This window comes from Sminthopsis crassicaudata, chromosome 1 (genome assembly GCF_048593235.1).
Source record: "Sminthopsis crassicaudata isolate SCR6 chromosome 1, ASM4859323v1, whole genome shotgun sequence".
Lineage (NCBI taxonomy): Eukaryota > Metazoa > Chordata > Mammalia > Dasyuromorphia > Dasyuridae > Sminthopsis > Sminthopsis crassicaudata.
The window spans coordinates 283,612,909-283,621,554 of NC_133617.1; positions in this window are offsets into that span (position 1 = coordinate 283,612,909).

Consider the following 8,646-nt stretch of genomic DNA (forward strand, 5'->3'; position numbering starts at 1 on the left):
ACATATAGCACCATATACATATACATATGTATCTATATATACACTCACACATACAGATGTAAGTTTTAATGACTTTTAAACAACGTTGGAACTCTGTTAATATTTTATTTTCAAATTTGCGAGTAAATGCCAACTTCTAGCACATAGATTAAAGATATTGGAAAAATAGGGGATTCCAGGAGGGTACTTAGAATCTAGGTTGATGTTTGTGTTCTGCCTTGAAGCCTTTTAATAGTTTTATTTTTGGAGACTTCCGGCCAAGATGGCGGCGTGGAGGCAGACAGCTGCTTGAGCTCCGTGTTTTCTCTCAGGACTTACTTCATGACAAGCCTCACAGTTAATGCTTGGCCAGAAAAGAAACCCACAAATAATCACCAAGAGAAGACATCCTTGAAATTCACCAGAGAAGGTCTGTATTTGCTCGAGGGAGGGTCAAACAGACTGGCCCCAGACTGAGGGCAGGCAAGCCAGAGCAAGACAGACAGTTCACACAGTTCACACCAAAGGGGGGAGAGGTATGATCTTTGCCGTTCCTGATAAAAAGGCTTTTACCCCAGTGTGGATGTTCTGTCTTGGCAGCAAGCCAGGAGCAGCAGAGAGGGTGTAAACACCAGAGGTGAAGATTAAAACCCCGGAAAGCTAGTGTCTCTCAGAACCAGCCACCCCCACCCCCACCTGGAGTGACTCTGAGTTCTCAGAGCCTCAGAGCGCAGATGCAGCGCAGCCATTGCTGTCCTGTTAGTGGCTCTCTGCTGCCCTACCCCCAGTCTGTAGAGGAAGCCCATTAACACCATCCAGCCCCATCCCCCACCGCCCAAAACAGACCAATTGTTTCTCTTGTCAATTTGTTTTCTTCAATTCCACTCTTAACAAAATGAACAAAAAATTCAAAAGGGCTCTAACCATTGACAGCTTCTGTATGGAGAGAGAACAGACTTCAAATACTGAGGAGACTAAAAATAGACTGTCCCCAGAGGAATCCCCTAAGGGGGATATGAGCTGCTCCTCAATACAAAAGAACCTCATAGAGGAAATCAAAAAGGCTCTCACAAGAGAGCTAGAAGAGAAATTGGAAAAGGAAAGGGAATCTTGGAAAGAGAGCCTGGAGAAGTTATCCAGAGTGAATAAAGAGATCAAATCATTGAGAAATAAAATTAGTGAATTAGAAAAGGCAAACAACTCCAAGGAAAACAGGATTAGTGAATTGGAAAAGGTAAACAACTCCAAGGAAAACAGGATTAGTGAGCTGAAAAGGTAAACAACTCCAAGGAAAACAAGATTAATGAGCTGGATAAAGAAATCAGCTCTCTAAAAAATAAAATGGAAAAAATTCCATAGAAGAAAAAAACTCACTTAAAAACACAATTGGACAATTACAAAAAGATATAAAAAAGTGAGTGAAGAAAATGCATCATTGAAAATTAGACTCGAACAAATAGAAATGAATGACTCAAGGAGAAACCAAGAGGTAGTCAAGCAAAACCAGAGAAAGGAAACAATTGAAAAGAATGTCAAGTACCTTATTAGAAAGACAACAGACCTGGAAAACAGATCCAGGAGAGACAATTTGAGAATAATCGGACTCCCTGAAAAATGTGAGGAAAAAAAAGAGCTTGGACTCTATTTTCGAGGAAATTATCAAAGAGAACTGCCCAGATGTTTTGGAAACAAAGGGTAAAATAGACATTGAAAACATTCATCAATCACCTACTGAAAGGGACCCTAAAATCAAAACACCAAGAAATATAGTGGCCAAGTTCAAGAACCATCAGACAAAGGAAAAAATATTGGAAGCTGCTAGAAAAAATCAATTCAGATATGGAGGAGTCACAATAAGGATAACCCAGGATCTAGCAGCGTCCACATTAAAAGAACGAAGGGCCTGGAATATGATATTCCGAAAGGCTAAGGAACTTGGTATGCAGCCAAGAATAACTTACCCAGCAAAAATGAGCATCATTTTCCAGGGAAGAAGATGGACATTTAATGAAATAAATGAATTCCATCTATTCTTGATGAAAAAAACCAGACCTACATAAAATGTTTGATCTTCAAATACAGAACTCAAGAGATTTCTAAAAAGGTAAAAAGAAATCTTGAGGACTATAGTTCTGCCAAAATAATATGTAAAAAATATATCTATAATTTGTCTTAGAAACTAGAGGTGGAAAGGAAATTATATCATAAAAAAGTGTAAAGTGGTGGTACTACATCTCATGAAGAGGCAAAGGTAACCTATTATATCTGAGAGAAAGAAAGGAGGGAGGTGAACATAGTGTGTATCAATAGACATATTCGATTTATGGTGAAACTTCTTCCACTTTATTGAAAAGTGAAAGGAAAGGAGTAAGCTAAGGGGAAGGGAATACAGAAATTGTGAGGAAAAGGAGTAAAATAAGGGGAGGAACTTTAAGGTGAGGAAGGGATCCTAAAAAGGGAGGGCTGTGAAAAGCAAGTGGTGTTCACAAGTTTAATACTGGATAGGAGGGTAAGAGGGAAAGAAAGGGGAAAAGCATAAGCAGGGGTTAATAGGATGGCAAGCAATATAGAATTAGTCATTCTAACTATAAATGTGAATGGGGCAAACTGCCTCCTAAAGAGGAAGCAGTTAGAAGACTGGATTAAAAGCCAGAATCCTACTATATGTTGTTTACAGGAAACACAGGGTGATACATTCAAACTAAAGGTAAAAGGGTGGAGCAGAATCTACTATGCTTCAGGCAAAGCCAAAAAAGCAGAGGTAGCCATTCTCATCTCAGATCAAGCAAAAACAAAAATTGATCTAATTAAAAGAGATAAGGAAGGGCATTATATCCTGCTAAAGGGTAGCATCAATACTGAAGCAGTATCAATATTAAACATATATGCACCAAGTGGTGCAGCATCTAAATTCTTAAAAGAGAAATTAAGAGAGCTGCAAGAAGAAATAGATAGGAAAACTATAATAGTGGGAGATCTCAACCTTGCACTCTCAGAATTAGATAAATCAAACCACAAAATAAATAAGAAAGAAGTCAAAGAGGTAAATAGAATACTAGAAAAGTTTGATATGATAGATCTTTGGCGAAAGCTAAATGGAGACAGAAAGGAGTTCACTTTCTTCTCAGCAATTCATGGAACATATACAAAAATTGATCATATACTAGGGCATAAAAAGCTCAAAATAAAATGCAGTAAGGCAGAAATAGTAAATGCATCCTTTTCAGACCACAATGCAATCAAAATTACACTTAATAAAAAGCCAGGGGAAAATAGACCAAAAAATAATTGGAAACTAAATAATCTTATACTAAAGAAAGATTGGGTAAAACAGCAAATCATAGACATAATTAATAACTTCACCCAAGAAAATGACAATAATGAGACATCATACCAAAATGTGTGGGATATAGCCAAAGCAGTAATAAGAGCAAGTTTTATATCTCTACAGGCCTACTTGCATAAAATAGAGAGAGGGCCAACGAATTTGGCTTACAACTAAAATTGCTAGAAAAAGAACAAATTAAAAACTCCCAGACAAACACAAAACTTGAAATTCAAAAAATAAAAGGTGAGATCAATAAAATTGAAAGTAAAAAACTATTGAATTAATTAATAAAACTAAGAGTTAGTTCTATAAAAAAACCAACAAAATAGACAAACCCTTAATAAACCTGATTAAAAAAAGAAAAGAGAAAAAGCAAATTGTTAGTCTTGAAAATGAAAAGGGAGAACTCACCACTAATGAAGAGGAAATTAGAACAATAGTTAGGACCTACTTTGCCCAACTTTATGTCAATAAATTCTATAACTTAAGTGAAATGGAAGAATACCTTCAAAAATATAGCTTGCCCAGATTAACAGAGGAAGAAGTAAGTAGTCTAAATAGTTCCATCTCAGAAAAAGAAATAGAACAAGATATTAACCAACTTCCTAAGAAAAAGTCCCCAGGACCAGATGGATTTACATGTGAATTCTACCAAACATTTAAAGAACAACTTACTCCAATGCTATGTAAACTATTTGAAAAAATAGGGATTGAAGGAGTCCTACCAAATTCCTTTTATGACACAGACATGGTACTGATACCTAAACCAGGTAGATTGAAAATTGAGAAAGAAAACTATAGACCAATTTCCTTAATGAATATTGATGCTAAAATCTTAAATAAGATATTAGTAAATAGACTTCAGAAAATCATCCCCAGGATAATACACTATGACCAAGTGGGATTTATACCAAGAATGCAGGGCTGGTTTAATATTGGGAAAACTATTAGTATAATTGACCATATTAATAATCAAATTAATAAAAGCCATATGATCATCTAAATAGATGCAGAAAAAAGCATTTGATAAAATCTAACATCCATTCCTACTAAAAACGCTTGAGAGTATAGGAATAAATGGACTATTCCTTAAAATAATAAGGAGCATGTATTTAAAACCTTCAGTAAACATCATCTGTAATAGCGATAAACTAGAACCTTTCCCTGTAAGATCAGGAGTGAAACAAGGTTGCCCACTATCACCATTACTATTCAATATAGTACTAGAAACTCTAACCTTAGCAATAAGAGCTGAGAAAGAGATTTAAGGAATTAGAATAGGAAATGAGGACATCAAATTATCACTTTTCACAGATAACATGATGGTATACTTAGAGAACCCCAAAGACTCTGCTAAAAAGCTATTAGAAATAATTCAGAATTTTAGCAAAGTTGCAGGATACAAAATAAATCCACAAAAATCCTCAGCATTTTTATACATTACCAACACAACCCAACAGCAAGAAATACAAAGAGAAATTCCATTCAAAATAATGGTCAATAGTATAAAATATTTGGGAATATATCTACCAAAGCAGAGTCGGAATTCTATGAGCAAAATTATGAAACACTCGCCACAAAAATAAAGTCAGATTGTGCCCTTGGATAGGCCTAGTGAATATAATCAAGATGACAATACTCCCTAAACTAATCTATTTATTTAGTGCTATGCTAATCAGACTCCCAAGGAACTATTTTAATGACCTAGAAAAAATAACAACAGAATTCATATGTAACAAGAAAAGGTTGAGAATTTCAAGGGAATTAATGAAAAAAAAATTAAGTGAAGGTGGTCTAGCTGTACCTGATCTAGAACTGTATTATAAAGCAACAGTCACCAAACCAATTTGGTATTGGCTAAGAAATAGACTAGTTGATCAATGGCATAGGTTAGGTTCACAGGGCAAGATAGTAAATAAAAAATAGCAATCTAGTGTTTGACAAACCCAAAGGTCCCACATTTTGGGATAAGAATTCATTATTTGACAAAAACTGCTGGGAAAACTGGAAATTAGTATGGCAGAAACTAGGCATGGACCCACATTTAACACCACATACTAAGATTAGATTAAAATGGGTCCAAGATTTAGGCATAAAGAACGAAATCATAAATAAATTGGAAGAACATGGGATGGTTTACCTCTCAGACTTGTGGAGGAGGAAGGAGTTTGTGTCCAAGAGAGAATCAGAGACCATTATTGATCACAAAATAGAAAGTTTCTGCACAAACAAAACTAATGCAAACAAGATTAGAAGGGAAGTAACAAATTGGGAAAACATTTTTACCATTAAAGGTTCTGATAAAGGCCTCATCTCCAAAATATACAGAGAATTGACTTTAATTTACAAGAAATCAAGCCATTGTCCAATTGATAAATGGTCAAAGGATATGAGCAGACAATTTTCAGATGATGAAATTAAAACTATTTCCACTCATATGAAAGAGTGTTTCAAATCACTATTGATCAGAGAAATGCAAATTAGGACAACTCTGAGATGTCATTACATACCTGTCAGATTGGCTAAGATGACAGGAACAAATAATGATGAATGTTGGAGGGGCTGTGGGAAAACTAGGACACTGATACATTGTTGGTAGAGTTGTAAAAGAATCCAACCATTCTGGAGAGCAATCTGGAATTATGCCCAAAAAGTTATCAAAATGTGCATACCCTTTGACCCAGCCATACTACTGCTGGGCTTATATCCCAAGGAAATACTAAAGAAGGGAAAGGGACCTGTATGTGCCAAAATGTTTGTGGCAGCCCTTTTCATAGTGGCTAGAAGCTGGAAATTGAATGGATGTCCATCAATTGGAGAATGGTTGGGTAAATTATGGTATATGAATGTTATGGAATATTATTGTTCTGTAAGAAATGACCAACAGGAGGAATACAGAGAGGCTTGGAGAGACTTACATCAACTGCTGCTGAGTGAAACGAGCAGAACTAGGGGATCATTATACACTTCAACAATGATACTGTATGAGGATGTATTCTGATGTAAGTGGATATCTTCAATATAGAGAAGAGCTAATTGAATTCCAATTAATCAATGATGGACAGAATCAGCTACATCCATAAAAGGAACACTGGGAAATGAGTGTAAACTGTGAGCATTGTTGTTGTTGTTGTTTTTTTTTTTTGAAAAAAAAATTAAGACAAAAATTAGGCATTGACCCACACCTAACACCCTATACCAAGACAAGGTCAAAATGGGTTTTTGATTTAGATATGAAGAGTGATATTAGAAACAAATTAAAAGAACAAATATAGTTTACCTCTCAGGTCTGTGGAGAAGGAATAAATTTGTGGTGAAGAAGAAATGGAAATCATCATTGAACAAAAAATGTATAATTTTGATTATATAAAATTTAAAAAGTTTTTGTATAAACAAAAGTAATGCAGACAAAATTAGAAGGTAAACAATAAATTGGCAAAACATTTTTACATTCAAAGGTTCTGATAAAAGCCTCATTTCTAAAACATATAGAGAATTGACTCAAATTTGTAGTGATTTAAGCCACTTTCCAATGAATAAATGATCAAAGGATATGAACAGACAATTTTCAGATGAAAAAAAATGAAAGCCATTTCTAATTATATGAATCAGAGAAATGCAAATTAAGACAACTGCAATACCCTTATGCACCTCTGAGATTGGCTAAGATAACAGGAAAGGACAATGACAAATGTTGGAGAGCATGTGGAAAAACTGGTACACTTATAAATTGTTGCTGAAGTTGTGAAGTGATCCAACTATTCTGGAGAGCAATTTGAAACTATGCCCAAAGCCTTATCAAACTTTGATCTAGCACTGTTTCTACTGAGTTTATATCCCAACAACATCTTAAAGGAGGGAAAGGGACCCACATGGGCAAAGATGTTTGTGACAGTCCTTTCTAAGTGGCAAGAAACTGGCAACTGAAAGAATGCCCACCAGTTGGAGAATGGCTGAATAAGTTATGGTACATGAATGTTATAGAATATTATTGTTGTATAAGAAATTATTGGGAGAATGATTTTAGAGAGGCCTCAAGATACTTACATTAACTGAACTAAGTGAAATGAGCAGAACTAGGAAATCATTGTATATGGCAATAACAAGTTTATATGATCAATTTTGATGGACATGGCACTTCTCAACAATGAGACAATTCAGATTATTTCCAATGTCCTTGTGATGAAAAGATCAATCAACACCCAGAGAGAGGAATTGTAGGAATTGAAAGTGGATCTCAATATAGCATTTTCACTCTTAAAAAAAAAAAAAGTTTTATTTTTTAAACTTCATAATCAGATGCTTAGCTGGAGCCATGATCACTTTAATATAGGTGCCCCTTGAATCACTGCAGATCATCTATGTGATATTTGATCATTAAGTAACAAATCTTGCTTTTTCAAACAATTGGAGTCAATAAACTACTATGTGCCAAGAACTATACTGAATATTGGTAATACAAAGAATAATGGGACAGTCTGTGCTATCGAGGAACTAATCTAACCAAATCTAATGGAGGAAACAACACTTAAAAAGAATTTAAAAAGTAGGAAGAAGAAGAGAAGGGAAGAAAATATATTATATGTTGGATCATGATGAAGTCCTGAAGCTGGAGTGTGAAATGATCTGAAAGGTATGAGTTACAGAGTTGAACTCATCAAACAGAATGATTAATTTCTGAAGATCATAAAATACAGAAAATCAATACAGTGAGGAATGATGAAGTGAATGCTCTCAGTGTCCTCCTTAAATGGTGGAGGATTGGGGAAGAGTTGTAAAATAATCAACTTTTACCACCTCTAATCAGAAAGGGGAAGGCAGGATTGTGTCAATAAGGAGGTGTGAGTTTCAGAGTTTATTTCATCTTATAGAATGATGAATTTTTAGAGGTCATGAAATTTAGGAGATCAGATAAGTGGAGAATGATGAGGTTAGTTCCTTGGGTTATCTTCACAAACAGAAGATGTTTGAAGAACTTTGTGATTCTCCTTCACCTCTACTGGACTAGCAAAGATGGCAGAGAAGAAAAAAAATGACTGGTGTTTGAAGGACTATTGGAAACAGGTACAGTAATATATTATTGATGCTGTTGTAAACTGATCCAATTATTATGTGGAGACAGTTTAGAACTATGACCAGAAGGTTATTGGGATATACATACTCTTTGATCCAAATATACCAATGCTGGTCCTATGTTCCAGGGAAATTAAGGAAGGTAGGAAGGAATCTATATGCGCAGAATTGTTTGTACCAGCAATATTCATAGTGCCCAAAAGTTGGAGACTAAGGGATTGTTCTTCTTTTGGGGAATGAGTGGAAAAGTTGTGGTGTGTGGGTAT